This window comes from Nothoprocta perdicaria, unplaced genomic scaffold (genome assembly GCF_003342845.1).
Source record: "Nothoprocta perdicaria isolate Ctin4 unplaced genomic scaffold, notPer1 scaffold_204, whole genome shotgun sequence".
NCBI classification, from domain to species: Eukaryota; Metazoa; Chordata; class Aves; order Tinamiformes; family Tinamidae; genus Nothoprocta; species Nothoprocta perdicaria.
The window spans coordinates 534,143-554,704 of NW_020455250.1; the positions used below are offsets into that span (position 1 = coordinate 534,143).

The window sequence follows — 20,562 nt, forward strand, 5'->3', positions numbered from 1 at the left end:
AGTTGAAGGGCACTGTGGTGAGTTACTTCACAGATGAGTGTCCGGTGCGTACTTTTGTACTGCGATGGGTTTTTCCACTATTAGTTATATTTAGGCTTGTACTTTCTGAGTAGGTGAAGATGGAAAAAATAGCTTTGGGGTGCTGGGGTTTTCAGTTTTTTTCTTGTTTTTTAAATTCCGGTGTCATTGTTAGTGCCGCGTGCCAAAAATGCACAGTGCAGGTGAAAAGTGGTGGGTTTTATGTGCTCTGCCAGTGAAGCAGAGCTCCTGTGTGAGAACTGCACAGCCTGAGAGCAAGAGGGAGAGGACTTTCCTCCTGACTGCCTGCTCTCCTATTTTGGTTCAGCTCACTAGGCCAATTCTGCATAAATATTTTGTCTGTACTTTTGGAGCTTTTTTTTTCTTCTCCTTTTTGGTAAATGTGCTGTTGTCAAGATGATTTGCTGTTGGGAAGATCTGAAAGTTTTGGGGGCCGCTAGCCTCTCCTTCTTGCTCTTTCACTGTGATGTGCAGCCATCCCTTTTCATTTTGAGAGAGATTTTTGACTTGCTGACTTGATGCAGACTGCAAAGGGGCCCAGTGGTGGGGATGAGCCTGTCAGGCCAGGCCTCCCTTACCTGGAAAGGCAAAAAGCTGTCTGAAGAGGTGGAAAGGGAGGAACTCACTGCTCTGGGCAGTTATAGCAACAAGCAACAAATCTGTTTTTTAAAAATCAAGAACATAATCCTACTGCAGGGACTCTTTACTTCTAAAGATGTTTCATGAAGCTTAGTGTATTTGATCCAGAACACTGAGTCTAGCCTAGGGCAGAAGCAGGTCCTTGATCTGCCTGCTTGGCAGCAAGTGCCCCTTGATGGCTCATTTTACTTGAGCTGGATCTGAATAAATGAAGCAGGGGGCTGTTAAAGATTTTCCCATCCCTTCTGGCATCCCTTCACCTCCCGACATGAGGATCCCATCCCTGTGCCTCTTGCCCATGCCCATTTCCACCTACCGGCACATCCTCCGTGCACAAACCAGTGGCCAGCACCTTCTGCTCGTCTGTCTGTCAGGCCTCTTTCCTCCTCTCCCTATTCCCTGTGCTCCCCACCCTGCCCGTGTCCAGAGCAGAAGGGATAAACCTGGCTGGCACACAGCTGTGTGGGGAGAGGCTGAGGGACAGGAGCTGCTGCCTGGCAGCTGGTGGCACATTAAGTGCTCACAGGTCAGCACCTGCATCCCGCAGTTGGGAGCTGTTACTCCATACTGCTCTGAAGCAGTTGTGGGGACAGCTAAGGGACCTCTGAGCAGATGCACAAGTCCCTTCTGAGCCTGTTTGGTGTTCCTTGTGGGCCAAGGTTGGGCCAGTACTCCCCTCTCTGAATATGAAAATATGACGGTCAGGAAAAGGAGACAAAGCATGCAGAAAAAATCACTCTGTTTTGAACAGTATTACTTATCTCCTTCCTCTGTCTAGTTCATTAATGGCTGGGTAGTATTTGAAATAACAGAAAAGCTATTTTTGTAAGAGTATGTTTGAACATAAATCCATTTTAATATATCCTCCTTCCATCCTCTTTTTTTCCCCTGAGACATTCGCTATCTTTTTGTGTTTGGAGCAGGGAGAAGGAATGAAGCATGTGCTGTCCCTGGCCTTGAACTTCTCTGCAAAGCTGGCGCTCCTTCACTCCCAGTGCTGTTCATTTCTTGCTGCTTTACTTCTCTGTCTGCCTAATGTATCAGATTGCAGGACAATCCCTTATAAAATGGAAACCTCTCATGTGAGGCATTCCTTTTTACCCTGTAAAAAAGTCTTCACTGCAAATTTGCTCCATGCTTGCTAACCAGTTTGCACTGGAGTCATAAATTTGAGTACCTTCACGGAAGAGGATTTGCCTGAAAGTGGGTCACACAAACAGCCCTCTTCAAACCGGGCCTGACACAGAGTGGTACAGTCAGCTTGCTCCTTTATAATAAAGTAAAATAAAATAAATCTACAGCAATTAGCCTGCTTGTTTTGCCACAAACCTTGTGCCTCTAGTGCTTCTGTTCACTTGGGTAGAGATTTTAGGCCTGCAAGGAATGCAGAATTAGGAATTAGTATGGAGTGATATCTCATCTTTATCGCCAGGCTCTGGACATTTAACTGCTTAACTGCCCCGCTGCGTATTGCAACAGCACGATCTTAGTCTTTCTGTTAGTTAATAGCAGAGGGAAAAAATTTCCGGGAAGTTTGGATATGAATTTTGCAGCTGTTGTAAGCCAACATGAGCCACTTCTGGGATGTCTGGGATTTTGTCTGTAGTCGAAGGACCCCAAATGGGTGGGTAGATCACTTCCAAGTGGTGGGGCGCGGTGCCTTCCCACCGCCAACAAGCATCCCATTACAGAAGCTGCGAGGTGAACACTTCTGTACTCACCAGAACTCAACATTTACCCTCCTCACTGGAATTTCCTCATTCCTACCCATTTCTAGCAGGTGGATAAAAAAGGACAATGTGGATTACAGAAGAAACTTGGAGTTTATTCCACAGGATGAAGTGAAGAGTGCAAAACTGTAAAGCTGCTTCTCTTTCTATAATTCTCTTTTCAGCCTGTTTGTATAGAAATAACATTTTACTTTGGTGGTATAAGTTTTTTCCGAAATGAATGTAATGAAGTTACTTAATTAACTTGATTTAAGTCATTGTTGGGGATATGACAGAACAGGCAATGTAGTACAAACTTGAAACGCTTGAATTCAATCCCTCCTGCAGCTGGGAGGTTAAATTGCAAAGATAGATGAAAAAAATTGTCACTGTCAGCACATCTGCATTCCCAGTACAGGTTGGTTAGGCTCATTATGACTAGTATTCCTGATACTGAAACTTCCAATTTGCTGCTTCTGGAGTTAGTTAATTAGCAGGAAGTTTGATGTTTATCAACATATTAATCCTATTGTTATGAGCAAGGGAAAGCAAAACTGTCTGTGCTGCGGAGCACAGTTGTAGGCTGTCTTCAAACTAGAACTGATTTGGTTCTGGAAAAGTGGCCATTGTGCACATCACTGGGAGCTGCTGTGATGTGGGAATTAATCCAGACAAGGGCTGAGACAAGACTCCTATCAAGCTATTAGCTTAAACCAAATGGTCATAAATTTCTTTTGTGGACCTTGAACAGTTAAAGACCTCATCCAAATCCAGTGGATGTCAAGAGAACATTAAATTATTGTGTTGTGGGTTTTTTTTCAAGGTCTTCAGATGAGTCCCTCAGTGCACTAGAACTATTTCCAGGCTGTTCTCTGAAGTCTGTTGCTCTCCTTTGCCTCATGCCATCTAATACAATAAATATCCTTGTCACTGTCTCTCCTGGATAGTTATTTGAAAAAACAATAAAATAAAAACCCCACAAACTTGCCATATGTGCGGTGGCAGTGAAGGTTTGTAAACCTGATTTTTTCAGTAGCTTTGATGGGGCATGAGATGAGTTTGTCATCTAAATATGGTATTACTTCTAAAGTGTGGTACTTAAAATTTACATTAGCAGTTGCACCCCTGATCATTTTGTCAGAAATATGAGACTTGAATAAGCTCTGAATTTTGTGTTGCAGAGTAAGTGCAATTCCCTTTTATCTTCTCCAGGCTGTGTTTGCAATTTGAAACATCAGCTTTCTCATGGCAAGGTGAAATTGTTCTTCCAGTTCTGTGACTGGCCACATTTTTCCAAAGGAGGTCTTGACTATTTGCTTATGAAGTGTAGAAGTTAAGGAATGAAAGAACTAGCATTCTATGTAATCTACTTTTTTTCCACTTTAGTATTCTTTCCCACTGTGTTTTCTCAGGGTCTTGTCAAATCCAATTTTAATTGACTCAGTTGACAGGAATTTCATGGCTGTTCTGGGGAAGCAATTCTGTTGCCTGAAAGATGACAGGAAGTTTCCTGACTTTCAGTCTATTTTTCTCTCATTCAACTTCAGGCCAATTCTTGTAGCTTTTTAACATTTTGGACCAACTGTTTCAGACAGTTCAATTTTCAACTTGTACATCATCAGTTTGGATTTTTTTCCTTCTTTTTATTTTTTTTTTGTTTTTTATTTGTCTGACTTTTCTTGGAATAAAACAAGTCAATTGTCTGTCTGTCCATTTCACACAAGGCTTGTGGGATAAGTAAAGGTGAGGTCTTGCTTTCTCTCTGCTTGTATGTATGTAAATGTGTGTCTAGAGGTATTTATATATGCTGCTTCGAGAGAATTCAGATGAAATGGCAGTTTAGCAAGCTTCATCATGCTGTGTTATTGGAAACATTTTTTCTTACAATATCATTGCTTATCACAGCAAACTACCTTTTGAGAGTCAGAATTATGTAAAATTCAGATGATTGAGAAGGCACTAACGTGACATTCATACATAAAAGGGTGTTTTCATCCCTTCAGAAATTCTTGAAAAGATGTGAGGGTCTTCTCCCATAGAACAGCATTCAGGTTTGTAGGTCGTGCCATCGTGGCACCATGCTCTGCTCCTGTAACTTCCTTTCTCGTTATTTCAGGCCTGCTTCCCTGTCCTTTGGACGCATAGAAAGCTAGTTTATATGGATGTTTATGTTTGTAGCAGGCAAGAGAAGTGTCTCCCTTGTATGCCTGCACCTCCAGGTATTTAGGAAAATATATTGGTCTCTCTAAGAAGGCAGGTTCTTCTCTGTAGCAGATCCTTAATCCTTGGCATTTTGACTATGTATCAGAGTGAGATGGAGGAGGACTCACACTGCAGTTAGTTTGGTACATTGGGAAGGTAGGAAATTCATGCAGTTGCATCATCCATTAAATGCAAACTATGGTAAGCTGGCTGAATGAATGATCTGAGATGACTGATCAGAGGCTCCCTGCTAAAGCCATGTTTATGGTGCAGTCCTAATGCAATTTCCTTCCATTCTACCCTCAGGAGCCTCTGGATGTGGGAAGAGGGATTCGGGTAGTGTGACAGCAGCACTTGGCAACACGTGGAGTCACAGCGTCAACACCAGGCTCATACTCCAGTTTGATGACTTGCCAACGAGACAGGTGAGAAATTAAGAACAGACCAAATTCAAGTTAAGCTGCACAGAGAGTGCTCTGCTCTTTGCAAAGCAAAAGAATGGGCCTCAGTGCAAGCTGGACTCAATGCATTTCATGTTGTGGAGATGGAGGAAATCCTTAAAGTGCTTTCCTGCTCAGTGATCTTGGGGCAGGAGCGGGAGGGAGGTCAGTCCTTTCTGTGCCATGGTTGTTTTGCTGTCATCTTTTCCACACTTCTGTGCCAAATTTCTGCTATGACTGTTAGGCCAGGGAGCACTCTAACTTCTGCAGCTGCTGTTTGCAAGTGGGAGCTTGCTGCCTGCATCAGCAAGCTTAACTTGGAGCAGTGAATATGGCAACAATTTTACAGAAGCATGCCTGCAAAAGAAGAAAGCTCACCCTTTTCACTGAGACACTCCATTAGTTTTAGATGAAATTACTAGTATTTTAGCCTGCAAGCCTTAGTTAAATAAAGGGAGACAGGACATTTGAGTTTCTATTGAAGGACTCTTTCTTTTTTCTTTCTTTTTTTTTTTTTTTGTTTGTTTCTAAAAGCATCATAAGCCATGATTTCATTTGTCCCTTGGGATGTCTGCGTTTGTAATCTCTTTTTTGGTTTTGTTTACTGTTTTTGTATTGATGTAACTCTTTCCAAAGACTCTGACCCTCAATATTAACGTTACTGATGTTCTGCCCCATCAAGTACAGTGCTGTCAGAAAAACTCAGAAAAATTACTTAGTAAACTTCCACCGTCTAACTCTTTGGCATTACTGCCCACTTGCCTTCACAACAGAGCTCCTGGTGTTTCTGACCCAGAGCAAGGCTTCTCACAAGCTTGCAGAAGCCCTTGAGACAGAGAAGAGGAGCCACTCTGTTTTATTCTGCTCGTTAGACATACAATCATACCCACAGTACCTCTATTCCCAAAGCAGTGTATGTTGGGAGGCAGAAATAGTCCTCTGGATTCCCAGGTAAGAGGTTAAGCAGGCTACAGGTGGTTAGAAAAAGGGTTTTCTTGACTTGCATTGAGCAAGGGAGCACCCTCAACTTGAAGCCCACTCTCATCATTCCTGCTCTTTTGAGATCTCCCTATTCTGCTTTGTGATCTGGACTATAAGGAGTGCTGCCTTTTACATATGGATGCAAATAGCAAAGCTGTCCACAGATTTCCTGGATCACTTTGGAGGTACGTGGGAAGTGGATTTGGCTAAAGGCAGAGGGACAGAAACTGTATCTTACTTTATGATACACGAAGTCAACTAAAAAGAATTAAGAACATTCCAGTGTTGGTGGAAAGAGGGAGCAGTTTCCCCAAAGAATATTCAGAAATCAAGTCTAGCTTGCCCTGATTTTGTTTGAGAATTAGGAGGTCACAAGTGTATTAAGTGTTTTTTTCAGCCTTTACATTCCTTAATAATAATTAAAAAAAAAGTTTAACACATCATGTGTTAATCATGTGTAAATCATGTGTGTAACAAAAACAGTTTTAATCAGTCTTCCATCTCAGTTTATCACGTACATCACTTGCATGTGATGCCATAGTCTAATTCTATTTCGGCTAAATAGAAGAACCAAGTCAGGAAAAACAACCTTAAAATAAACTTAAACATACATTATGAAAAGCAAAGTAATTTGAAACAGAAGGGTGATATAGTAATATTATCTATGATGTCCACAAATGAAATAGGATATTTTGATGATCTCTTGTAAATACTTTCCTGTTGCTGATGTCTGTCCCCCTTCCCCTTTCCCCTTTTCCCTTCTTGATAAAATCTCTTCTTAAACTCATACAAAACTTTCAGCTGCACATGGGGGTTCCAGGACAATAAGATATCTAGAACTACCACATCTGTAGAAGCACTGTGTTGATTAATTTGCTATAGTTTTCTACAAATATGTCTGTGACATATACAAATATTTTCTTTGTAGTCAAAGTCATCCTGTCTAGCTTTAAAAAAGCCCAAATCCTCCAAGAAGTTACTGAACTTGTTGTTCAGGTCAGTTGTTCAGAACTGATATTTGCGCCCTGACAGTCATTTTGTTTGAGGTGAAGAGTAGTGCAAACCCAAGTGTTCACTACTTTTTACACCTCATAACCCGGTAGAATCAACCCTTCTCCGAGAAGAAGCTGCGTTTTGTTCTGACTTTCACATTCATGCAAGATGAACTTTCCTCTTCTTCCCCCTTCCGGACACCAGCGTTCTGGTTCTGGTTTTCCTTCAGGACAGCAGCAGTGTCGTGGGGAGGCTCTGTCTGCATTTGAATTGTTTGTGCCATCAAAACACCCAAGGAGGGACCGTGGTAGGAGTGGTTTAAGTGCTGAGGTGTGATTGAAGCTGCCCAAGTCCCAAAGCAGGATGGTGATAAGGGCTTGGGGAAAGCGGAAAGGACAATCTTTTAGCACAAATTTGTTTGCAAAGGGAATTTGTCACTATCTCTTTGCTGTATGGTACTGATATTTGGTTTTCCCCAAGTACTTGTGTAAGTCATTAACCTTGACATCTGTTCTCCTGAAATCTGTACATAAACATGCAGGGCCTTTGAGCCTGGGCCAAAAACAACTGGGCTGCACCAGAAACTAAGACTCCTCAGTTACCCCAATGCTTATAATTACCCTTCTTTCCTGAATTGGAGTCAGCAGGCTCCAAGATTACTGTTTTCATGTGTGCTCAGCTGTCTTTGGGGGCCAGCATGGTAGGGTTTAATAAGTTGACATGCTATATTTACCATTTTATTCTTGTCTATTGGAGGCAGGGTGCTGGATTAAGTGAAACCCTGGCCAGATCTGGTGTGCTGATTTCTAGGGGCCTGTTTTACTTTATACTTCCCAGGAGATTTGAGAGAGGCACAATATTGTGTTAAGGTCTGTAATGTATTCTGGAATTCTCAGGTGGAAACTGCCATAGAAGCACAGAGTCTTATTTTATAGCAATATTAATGTTTTTCTATGATATTTTAAAGAAAGATCCTTTAAGACTGAGATATGGCATTGAACTTTCACAGCTTTGCCAGGTGAGTTGTTATACAGCGATTTTCCTGCTCCGTGTAAAGTGTTTCAAATCCATAAGTCTATGGTGAGTCATTATTTAAAAAAAAAAAAAATTACAAAACTCTCATGCAGACTGATGCCAGACATAACTTTTGCTGTGTCCTTGGTTACGGACCAGCTGTTTTGTGCTGCTCTGTTTAGTATCATATGAATAAGCACTGAATAAGCATTCCAAAATTGTGACTGTGAAGCAACCGGGGTACTTTCCAGGCTTGGGAAGGGCTGGGAGAGTGGGTGAGAGTGAGGGTGAAGTTTAGGTGTGTGTGACATATGAAGGCTCCCTGCTGTGATTCTTCCTTTGGATTTGAATTTGTTGTAATTTTAGTGAAGTAGGTCTTCCAAGTGGCACAGATGTTTGTCTCTAACTCCACCAAAGTTTGAGAAATATATTAAAAATAGAAATAATGTAAATTGTCACAATTATGATGGTTTCAGAATGTAAGTGGAACCAGATAAAACCAGATAGAACCAGATACAGTCTCCATAGCTGTTGGATCATGAATTACCTTGCCCCATTTTAAAGGTAGCCTCAGATGGGGTTTTCATCAATCAAAAGGAAGTGAAATAAATAACCACAGAAAATACAGCAATTACAAACAAGGCAAATCGAATAAGAAAGCAATCCTGTACACACTATGAGGGGTTAACACTTGCTAAATTTTGCCAGAAGAATCAGGACAGCAAGTACAGCGGTGAAGTCTGGAACAAACTTCTTAGTGTTCAAACAAGATGGATGATTGAAGCCTCATATTGAAAAGGGTTCTAATTATTTTGATGAGATATTCAGGTATTTACTGGGAAGAGAAAAGAGGTAACGAAATATGACTTGGCAGAACATGAACTGAAATCACTGTGACATGGAGGGAATAATGCCTAAAACAATTGAAATGCAAGCAGTACAGCTGGGCTTTTAATACTTTGTAATAGTTATAGTGATTTACTAAAGCAAATAGAGATAAAGAAGATGAGGCAATGGAAAAAAAATAAAAAGAAAAGATGCTTTTCAGAGTCTTAAATATAGTTTTAGAGCGAAACCAGAAAGATGAGTACAAGGGTGGCCATTAATATTGAGAAATGTTAGACAGAATGCTTTTCAATGGCATTCTTACAAAACCTATAGGCTTACAAAACCTATAGAGAAGTATTTTTTCTTAACCCATTTAGTTCTTATCTCTTTGAGAAGAGATGCTGTTTCCCGTGTTCTCTCCTTCCTCCTGCTGTTTCAAATGGCATAAATCTTGTGATGTGGTTGGAGGTGGCTCTTTTGACTTCCCTGTGTGCTGCACAAGAACTCTTCCTGCCTGGAGGATAACCAGGGTCTTTTGGGGAATGTCTTGTTGGGGCAAACTATAACTGAAGCTCTAGCAATGGGAGATGCATACGGTATCTTTAGCAGATTATACACGTCAGTAATAATACCTCATTTAGTGGATTTAGTCTTTTGACTTACTGTCAGGGCAAATTTTGAGCACGCAAGACGTTGAGCCAGTGCAGCATGGCATAAACAGCAACGTGAGCTGAGCTGTATGTGAACAGGATGAATCTCAACACGCTGCTCAGCTGTAGCATAAACAGATGATTATCGACGCAGTCTGATGCAGACCTCAACCAGTGAAAGTGCCAAATGAAAGGATGCCATAAAAAGTAGAGGAAAAGGGTCATTAACCAGTACGTAGAGCTGCAATAGTGCTAGGCCACTCTTCTGACTTGTGTGTTTGTTCATGTCTCTGTTTGCAGGAAGGTTCCTTCCTAATGGACTGTGGCGACTGGTTATACAATATAAACATCACTGTAGCCCTGACTGCATTAAACGGGGCTGGATTTATGGCCCTCTCCTGTTAACAGGAGACTTTTTACAGAGAAAAATATTTCCATCAGTCTTGAACAAGGACCCATTTACGCAGGTGCTTGTGCAACACTAATCAATACGGTATCTAGGAATCTATATAGAAATGAAAGGACTCTTGACAGAATAGAATAGAAGGAAGCCTTTAAATAGTTCATAGTTTTGCTCAGTCCCCTTTTTAATAAGCTTTACAGTTTTTCTTGAAGATTATTTTAGCACCAACTTGACAAAGGGTATTAGCAGCTGTATGAGCTTCAAACTCAGAGGTCTGCAATGCAAAGCATCCCAAACAAAAAGCACCTCTGAGCTAGAGAGGTAAAGTCATTAATTAAATTATACCGAGTCTTTCTACTGAGACTGAGGTAGCAGAGGAGTGAAGTGATGAGGGTGCCTTCCCCTAGGGACAGAACTGCACCATCCCAGTTATTTTTCACAGGGCTGCTGCCCTGCTGGTGAGTTCACCCCACCATGGTGCTTTCCAGTGTGTTTTCCAATCGCTATGCAAACATTCGCTGACTGATCTCAGCCCCCTGCCAGGTGCTCCAAACTGAGGAAACTGAGTCATGAGTAAATTACTTGCCAGAGTAAATCCCTCACAGCTGGGAACAGAGCTGGCATCTGTTCACTGCCATTTATGTGCCACTAAGCTTCATCTTATTCAACCTTTACTGCCTGTTTTTCAGGCACTCAAGAAGCCTTTGTACCTCCTCACAGTGTAGTTCCTAGTAGCAAAGCATTCCTGCTTCTCTGTCCAGGATTCTGTCCCTCTGCACTGGTATGAATATTTTCTAAGTCACTGACTTCTCTTGTCTTCTGAATCTCTTTCCTTAGCGTGCCATAAACCTTTCTTCATTCACCATTAATGCAAGCATAACTGAGCTGAGACTGTGTTCTGGGCTTTCTTGCAATCCCCTTTCTATTTCTATGTTTTCCTGTTTCTGCTGATACCAAAGGTGTTTTCTGTCTCTTAGGTCCAAGGGCCCAGAAGTCACCTTGCATTCCTACCCCACTCCCATTTGCAGACATTAAAATTGTTCCAAGTTGTGTCATTGCACAGTTTCCAGCAAGGTACAAGCTGCCATTTACATTTCTAGACAAGTAAAAACCTTGTCCAGGCCCTATCTTCCATGTTGGTTAATGCGGCATCTAGTTTCTAGTATCATGAACCCCATATATTTTCTTCCTCTGTCCAGAAAAAAAAACACAAAGAGAGAATTACAGTGACACTACTGTTCTGATTTTTATGTGTTCACTCTTTTATGAGTGTGAGAGTGGCATTTTGCCTTGCCCTGATTGCAAAATTGTGCGCCTCTGTGTAAGTCAGATAGCAAAATTCTCAGAAATCGGGGGCTGTTTCTCCTGCTCATTTCTGGGAGCCACTTTGAGGTCAGGATAGCAGGGGTATGAGTACTTATAACAAAATCCATCCTGAGGATAAACAGAGATGTTCAGTCTGTGAGGCTGTTAATCAAGTGCCTTTTACAAACATTGTATTTACAGCTCACTGAAACAGTATGAAATGTGGGAGAGAGAAAGAACCAGATTTGATTTTCAGGCTCTGGTCTGAACGGTCTGAAAAATGTTTAGTTTGAATGCTTAAGGCCATTTGCAGGGTGGGAATGAATGAAAAGTCCCATCCTGTTTATGTAGAATCACTTCTCTGATTTTACTGGGACTTTAGTGTGAGCTTTCTCCTGAAAATAGAGTGGAATTAACCTAGGGCAGATTCTGTCGTCAATATCTGAAGTGTCATTGCTGCTAACATCAGGGTGGCAGTGACCAAAGCTGTTTATCCTTAGAATGCCATCACAAATCCTCCTGCCTCCTCTCTTTTGCCCATTCCTTTCTTATTTGTTTCCTTGTAATTGAAAGCAAGCAATCAAAAATTTCCTAACTCATATGAATGTTTATTATGTTGAAAAGATCTGCTAAGTCCATTCTGGAATATGGTATACTTAAAGTTTGGAGACATTCTTAGTAGAGAAGAAGATCAGAATATCATTGTGAAGAAATTGTATAAACTTAAATAGAAAAAATAAAGTGGAATATGAAATTCAGTGTACATTTTCTTTCATAGTTCCACTGCAGGTGAGTTCATTAGATGGAGGGGCAGAGAGCTCAGGATGGTGATGTTTTAGGCTACAGCAGCAGGGCTGAATTCATGTTACCAGCTGGGTCTGGGTGTTGCACTGATGCAGAAATCAAAGCCTTGTACCTGGAGGGGTTCACACCTTTCTGGCTTGGAGAAAACATGTAGCTAGGGTGCTGTAGTAATATTTCAATGGAAGGTAGAAACAACAAATCTCCTTTTAAAAAGAAGGGTTTAGTAACAGGGGAAGTTTCTTCCAGTCTTGTAATCTTGTCAGAATGAGTCTATAAAACAGCAGTAATGAAGTTTCATATTTGTCCTCCTCCTGTATGCATATGTTCATTTATAATTCCTTTTTTTTTTTTTTTTCTGAGGATTTCCCATCTCAGTAATACTTTCTCTTACTTCCTTCTTTTTCTCCTTACTTTCTTCTTCTTCTTAGGTTCGGTCTGTGCTAGAACATTTTACTGATGCAGCAAGTTTGTTCTGTTGCTGATGTAGCAATAAGTTTGCTCTGTTACTTGTAAAAATCAGATACCTCAGATAAACTCAAAACAAAGCAAGCTTCGATGTACTTCCTTCAGCAAGCAAAATGCACTGCTTCCTTTGTGGAAAGCTAGAAATCAGGTATGATTCCCATGTTCAGGCATTACAACTTTCATGGTGCTCTGAACATATTCAAGGAGAGTATTCGAGGAGTTTGTGTGCCTAGGAGATGATGCTTGAACTTGAGTTGATGCTTGGTTTTTTTGACTGTAATATGATTGAACTTTCTGGATGGACAACCCAGGAGAGTGCTAGCCAGTGAGCAGGTTCTCCGGATGAGCTGCTCAGAACTTAGCAGATCTTCTTCAGCAGTATAGCTGCCCATGGTGTGGTCAGATAATCTAGAGAGGTTTGCTTTGCCTACACTTTCCGATCACGGGTCTCTGCTTGCAGTTCCTGTGGTATCAGGACCTAAAAACAAACAAACAAACAAAAAATCTCCTGAATTGTTACTGAGAGACTGAAGACTAGTGAGTGGCTTTAAGAAATAGAAACATTTTTGAGATACTGCTGCCTGAGAAGGAAAGCACCCTAAAGCAGAGTTATTCAATGGACTCTGGTACTGGCGGTCTGCCTAGCCAACTAGCTGCCCTTTATCATTTCTACCTTTCTACTGCATCAAGAAAATAAAAATATGTAATCTTCACAATATTGCTTTCCTTGGACTGATCGTTAAAACTGATGGGAAAATGGTTATGGCATCAATCAGCAATGGAAAGGACGCTAGTGTATTAAGGCAAAGCCCACGTTGTGGAACCATTTAAAGACACTTGACTGAAAGGTAAAAGACAGATTTACTGTAAAGTTCATTGTGCAAGATAATGTGAGGGAAATATGCAATAACTCCAGATCAAGGAAAAGCGTGGATAATAAACTACTTATTGATGTGCACTGGCTTGCAGAATCCCGTTTGGAGCGTGTACATGCTGCACAGTGCTGAACTGGAAGCTACGGTGTTTAGGATGCAAAGACACCTGAGCTGGCCTCGTGCAAAGCTCACTGTGGTCCAGGAGATGTGACTTGGAGTCTGGGCTTGTAAAGCCTTAGCAGGCCTCAGCCAGCACTGCTGTTTTACTGTGCAAGATGGTATTTCTAGTCTTAACGTCTTTGTTTGTCCTCCAGTATATGTCAGAGAAATTAGCCTTTCTTACTGCCTGAATTTATTTAATAATAATACAAAAATCTCTACACATATTACCTTCAAGTTGCAGATGGAATTAGAAAGCCACTTAATCCCCTCTCAACTTGTTTTTATGCTTCCTGCTGGATCTAGTTCAACTCTTATTAAAAATAAGAGTCAACTAGTTTGTTTTCCTTTCTTCGTATATTTTATCTTACTTTTCACTAGTGATTTCAGATTGACTGTCTTGATCTTTATTTCAGATAAGGGAATGGTTTAAAAAAGAGAAAATAGAAGTCTAAACTATCATGGAAGAATTCAATTCACCTATCTAAATTTACTGTTACTAACTATAGAGAAGAAAGTCTTCACTGTAAGAAATTGAGTAATTAAAAATTGTGGCTTAGGTACTGTAACAGGAAAAAAAGAGATGGAAAGACTTATTTTTCACCACTTTTTATCCTACAGACATGTGTTTCCTTTACTAAGGCCACATTTTGTCCTTTGCGCATAACAAATTAAGTTTTCAAAAGTGTACAAATATTTAGGATCCCTATTGTGTCACATGGGCCAATACAAATTTCTAAAAGAGTCACCATGCGAGAGAATATTGAAGATTATGATCTGTAAGTGCAGATCTTTGTAGTTTTGTGAAAAGATTGACCTTTGTCTGACCTTGGTTTCCTATTCCTGCAGCATCAAAGGGCTTTCTAACCTGCAGGTTCTTCTGTAGGGGAACTTTGTCATCAAAACTGTCCAGATCTCATGGGTTATAAAGCTGTGTCTGGGGTTCCTAAAGGACTGGCCAGATATCATCTGTACCATGTACTGAAGTGTGCTTGCCTTTACCTCAGATAACAAAATTTAAAAATCAATGAAGAAAAATGTATTAATTGGAGGGGTCAGAAGGAGAATTAGAAACTTAAACCAAGTGTCCCTAAACATTTTTTCATTTAGATAAATATTTTTCCAGTTCTCTGTCACTCAAGTGTAGTACATCCAGTAATACAGATGGTTTTTATAGCGTCATGAGGCTTTCACTTCATTTCTTTCCACTTCCTTAGTAAAGTCTCTCCCAATAATGTTTTTGCTACAGAAAATCTGAGTCTTTTAGAAAGCTTGATATTAAATATTAAATATTAAATTGAATCTCTGACCTTTTCCTAAGGTATTCCAAAAGTACATCCATTACGTGTGTGTGTATTAGCCCACAGATCTGTATCACTTTTTTCTTGTCTTTATTATGTGATGCCAAGTGGAATCTGAAGTATATTTTATGGAGTTTTCCGATAAAATTCCTGTCTCTCACATGTGAATTTAGCAGTATTGTTATGTTAGGTTGTCTCCAAGGACTTAACTTTTAGGAACAGAGGAACAGAACAAAGTGAGCATAACAACAAAAAAGGAAAAAAAAGGAAAGTGTTTTTGTTTGCTTCATGTCAAAAGCTTTTTGCAGCCAATAGTGTGGGTGAAAATATTTATACTGTGGTTTAAAACTTGGTTGAATCCCATTCCTTCCTAGTCCAAGTCTGGGAACTTAAGATAGTGATGTTACATCAAGAAAGTAAGAGGGACATTGTTTTTACTGATGTCTGAAAACGATGAATGTGGGATAGGGACACTGGATTAATTTTCTTTCAATTGTAAACAATGATTTTGAACTTCTTTAGCTTTGGGAAGCCAAAAGAAAGTGAAATGCTGTCCTTTGTGAGAAGGAAAGGGTATTAGCTGGACAAAGAGTTGAGACACACTGGAAACAGGACCCAGGATTTGAATTAGCAGCAGATACCTTTTTTCATCTCTAGAAGATAAAATAAGCAATCTGTTATTGAAACTCTTGTAAATGCAGTTAATAGAGATCCAAAGAACAATAAAAACAATAAATCATGCCGGCCATGGTTAGCGACGTGTTTTCCAAATGCATGTTTGCTGCGCCGTGGTTGAGGATTAGAGGCAGCTGTTGCGCTGCGTGCAGCGGCAGAGGCCAGATGCTGTTTGGATGCCTCCCCTTCATCCAGGAGGACAGAAGCCCATGGCAGCGCTGTCTTCACATGCGGCTCGGCGCGGGAGAAGGAGGGGAGCCAGCAGCTCTTGCGGGCCCCTCTGGCAGGCCCGATGGAAGCAGCCGCCGCCGGCTCCGCGGAGAGCTGCTCCGGTGCCGCAGCACTGTCGCTCCCTTGGGAGCTCTTCCCCACTTCGGATGCCTGATCCTAGGGATAAGGCACTGTTCCCGTATGTGTCGTAAATAAGAATTTATATCCTTCAGGCCTTTTCTTGCTTCTAGAGCCAGAATCATGCTGAACAGTACAGAAGGCTCTCAGAAGCTACATAAACTTTATTTTCTGCTCTTCTTAGTACAATGGGCCATAAGTCTGGTGAGTGACCACAGTCTGCCACCCAGGAACACTCCCCTAGGAGGCTGTCTTTACATTCCCCAACTTGATCCAGCCACAACACCATTCTTAGATCCCATTTCTTAGTACTGCTTCACTGTGGTGAGCAGGACATGCTGTCTGTCTGTACTCTTTCCTGCTTAGCAAATGCTACTGGCTTTTTCTCCCGAATTACCCTTCAAGTTGGACAATTACCAGGCCTTTAGGCCTCTGAAGTATTATAGCATAGGAAGTTGTGATGGCCAAGCTTTTGTAAAGTTTCCTGGCCTCTAGAGGACTCTCCACTGGGAGAATTAGGAAAGACTGGAACATAGAAAAGATGACGAAATTCAGTTTACCAAGTAGGGAATAAGGCACGTGGCAAGCAGACAGAAAGTGACTGTGAAGAAGAATTTCACAGGAACTGGTGTTACATAAACAGTTGGGAGTGGACTGGTTCCTCGTACCCTGCATTTCTCACGGGAGAAACATATACGTGGGCCTACGCTGGGGCCCCAGACACATTGGCACACGGAGTGTGGAGGTAAGAGGAGTTTTGCCCAGTGTCTTGGCCGGAGCAGGAGCATCCTGGAGGCAGCCTCCTCTGCGCAGTCCCAAGGCCAGGCTGCTGCAGTTCAACACAGCTTGGATCAGCATTCTGGATTGGATTTTTCTGCTCCAATTCGAACTTCAAATGTCGCAGTGTTTGCCTGACACTGTGAGCAGATTGCCTGATACTGTAATACAGTTCCCCGAAGATGAGCAGTTAACAGTGTGAATTCATAGATATATCAGGCTGGAATTCTGGCTAAGGTAGTTCAAAACTGTTCACAAACTGCAGAGGACAGCCAAGTAAAATACTCATTTTGTTAGATCTGGATCCTTTGCCTTTGGGACAGTCATTCCTCTGGAGAACATAATGGCCATTTACCTCAGAAAGCTTTGGTTTTGTTGTCTGTCATTGTCTTTGATTTTCATTTAGGATTTTGCTGGTTTCCTTCCAATGAAGTTATGAGTCCAGGGATATTCAGAGCTCCTTGTTACAATGTCCGAAGCTAAAACCATGGCAGATGGCAGCAAATATTTCATGCTAAGCTCTCTCACTGGAAATCCAGTGTTGGAGTGGTGCTTGCACATGACAAGAACTGGAGCAATTTGCAGACTAGTCATCTCTGGCTAGCAGTTGTCTGGATAAGACAGCTTCAGGCCCTAGAAAATGTGAATAGTCAATCTGCAGATGTGAGTATGTGGTGAGAGCTTACTCTTTACAGGCACCAAGTGCTAGAAATCATTTGAAGCTAGAAGAGGACATCACTATCAAAACATGTGCCTTTGCTCCGGTTTTATGAAGGGGCAAGGAATTGACCCCCCAGTATGTCTGGGAAACAGGTAAGAGGATTGCTGTTTGATCCTTGGTGTAGGGAAAAGCAAGATATCTCTGGAGCAGGACCTACCTGGCAGAAAATTAACAGTGAGTTTGCTACAGGTGTCTGTCTCCGTGCCAGAGTTTGGACTAATGGAAGGGAATGTTAAGTGATTCCCATGTAATCACTCAGTGAGACAGTGGCAGAGCTAGGAAGGGAGCTCATGAATTTTAATTCCCAGGCCCTGGCATTACACAATGAGAAAAAGGCATTTATGCACGTTCTGCTCTTCAGAGGCTGAAAAAGCGAGGTATGGCAGGACGTGACATTCAGAAAGTGTCCTCTTTCCAGGCCTCATCCACTCTCCTAATTCAGCTCCATTCTTAAAAGATTCTTGGTTTTCTTTTCTATCTCCCTCTTTTGTTTGTTTTCCTCCCATTTCTTTCCTTTGCAAGTATTGAATGTCTCCTTTGGGAGTAGGCCTAGCCACATGTGCATGCAATGATGGTTTATTTTTATTGGAGCCGTTGCCTGTGACTGTTTTAAGAAGAACGGCACTAACAAACTGCTCCAATAACTTTTTTCTTTTTTTTTGTAGTAAAAAGTCCTATTTTGTACATAGCCCTTGAGAGTACTTAGTGGCATTGTTATCTAATGGGTTAAGAGTTTGGAGCTGGGTTCTGATGCCACCTCCTGAATGTCCTTTGTTTCTGGTGCTGCAAAGCAGAATCTCATCTTCTTTCAGCCTCCTGGGCACGTTATCTCTCTGAGTCAGATTTTCAGTCCTCTATCCACCTCTCTACTACCTGAGCAGTTGAATAACCTCTGCTTAGGGAAGAATTTTTGGTTGCACAAAGCTAATGCTGCTATGTTAGTGTACAGTGTACTGCTATGGCCTCTTATGATCAAGTGTGCAGCCAAGAAACACTTGCCTGCTGCAAACCAGGCCTGCCTGGGATGAAGTGGCTGCTTCAGAAAAGGCAATTCAAAAGCAGTGGAAAAGGGTCCTCCTTGTACTTCAGTGTTCTCCTGCAATCAACAGCACCATCTCCTTGCCCTTCCTCTCGAGTCATCGGCCATTTCTCTGTCACTGTGGGGAAGACCACCATGTCCCATCCTTCCAAATTGTGTAAGCAATTCCTGGTATTTCTGTAAGCTTTTATTGTATCGTAAATAGTGCAGGCAGGCCAAGAGGCCCAAGAGTAAATGAGGAGCATATGCCTAGCATAAATGCTAGTCAGAATTTAAAAATGTAAGCAGCTTTATTGATTTCATGTAAAAAATATAATAACATAAAATCAATTCATCTTGATTAGTCACTCCTGAGGTCAGAGTGCAGCACAGTGAGGCCAGATAAGCTGTCTTCCCAGGGTTCCCCAAAAGAGCAGAGTTACCCTTACTGTAAAAGTTAACAGTGGGACACAAAAGCAAGCAGAAGTGTTTGATTTATCTGAAGTTTGGCTCGTATTGTATAGCTCCATGATTCCTAGAGTTTGCTTTATGGCAGAATCCCTGCTTCCCATTAACACTGGCACCTGAATCTTAGAATCAAAGATTCTGACGGAATTTGTCTGGGAGTATTTTATTTACTTTGGTTAATGTGAGAGATTTGGCTGACTTCTTCATGCCTAGCTGAATTGACATGATTTTCCTTAGGCTTGTCCTTCATGACTTTCCTTACTCCAACTCTTGTTCACTATTGCTGTTTCCCCTGCAAAACTGTGCTAAGTGCTCTAGATTTTTCCCCCTTATTTTCCTCAAGATGAGATTCAGCAACTGCCTAACTTTGCAGCCTTAGCAGTGTTTTTTTTTTTTTTTTTTTTTTAATATATGAATTTGCATATCTAATGTAGTTTACATGCATTGCACTAATGGAAAATAAATACATATGCTGCTAGGCTTCTGGAGGTGAGACAACAGCAGGATAGCTCACTGCTTTTCGAGTCTGTTCATTTTGATGTTGTTTCCAAATGTGTGCTAAAGGGACATATTTTAGGGCTTACACACTCAAACGCTGCTTGCCTTCTTTTCTGCACTAATTGGTTTGGATTTATGGAATGCTTCTCATAAAGTGCCACTAGCTGCCATTGCCACTTTACTATAAAATAGCAGAGAGGAAACCCATGCCTAAAGTTTCCTCTGGACGCGATTTTCTTGTGGGGGAAGGAGAGATCCAATACACTTAAATAGCCCTATAAAGAGTTTTATTGACTTGCGGCCCATTAACCCTGGTCTTGATGAAAAGCTTTTCAAAGAAGTGGATTTTATGGAACCACATCTCTCAAGTGCTGCGCAGGACATAAATGAAGCATGATATTTTTCTAAGAAAACAATCCAAATGGTGACTTGTTATTTTACATGCTGGAAAGTAGCAGAGCTTCACAGCTGCTCCCAGGAACGTGCTGCCTTTGTAGCCCCATCTCTCCCTGGTTGCTGCCCGGCACTCAGGACTTCTTGACCTTGTCCATTCTCAGTCCAGCAGGGAGTATGGACGTGCGGGGTCCACATGGTTGGCTCGGCTCAAGGAGGACTCTGTAGATCCACTTTCTCTCAGCTGCTTTCTCATCTTTCATTTCTGGTCACTGCACAGCCTGCCTTGTCCACAGCCTTCCGTAATGACAGTGAAGGAAAACATGAAGAAGCCTCTACCTGATACATAGCACACAGAGCTGCTGCTTTCTTCAGACTGAGAAAGGGGAAAATGGAGGACTTCTCCTTGCCAGGGTTCAGAGGAGGAGATGAGCAATGAAGCAATTGCAGACATCTCCATATGAAACTGCCAGTCACTGGGGAAGTCAAACTAACCCTCTTAAAAGGGAGAGGAGACAATGTGATTTGGTAAAGTCTTATTCAGACTTTAGTCCCAATGCATGCCGTACAATCGTTAGGAAGATGTTTAATCTCTGACCTTCAGTTTACTCAAATACATAGTGGGGATATTTTTCCCCACTGTTGCAAAGCTTTTGAAGTTCTACAGATGAAGTATCAGGTAAAATACTGGATCAAAATCCTGTTATTCCAAGAGCCATTCTTAGTGGGGGACCAGTGAATTATTTATGAGTATTTCCTGCAGGCTAAGGATGTAGCCACAGGACACCTAAGCTACTTTATTTCACCAGAACACTGGAGTGAAGAATTAGGGTTGTTTCTTTATTGTTCTTATGCTA

At 41.5% G+C, this 20,562-nt stretch overlaps 1 long non-coding RNA gene across 2 annotated transcripts in view; it reads left to right on the plus strand.

Annotated features, from left to right (window-relative positions):
* LOC112946411 overlaps nt 1–20,562 on the plus strand; it is a 198,107-nt gene that overhangs the window by 51,145 nt on the left and 126,400 nt on the right. For both annotated transcript variants that reach the window (XR_003249235.1, XR_003249236.1), the window contains exon 2: nt 4,896–5,014. This is a non-coding gene — a long non-coding RNA (uncharacterized LOC112946411). The remainder of the gene's footprint in view (nt 1–4,895; nt 5,015–20,562) is intronic.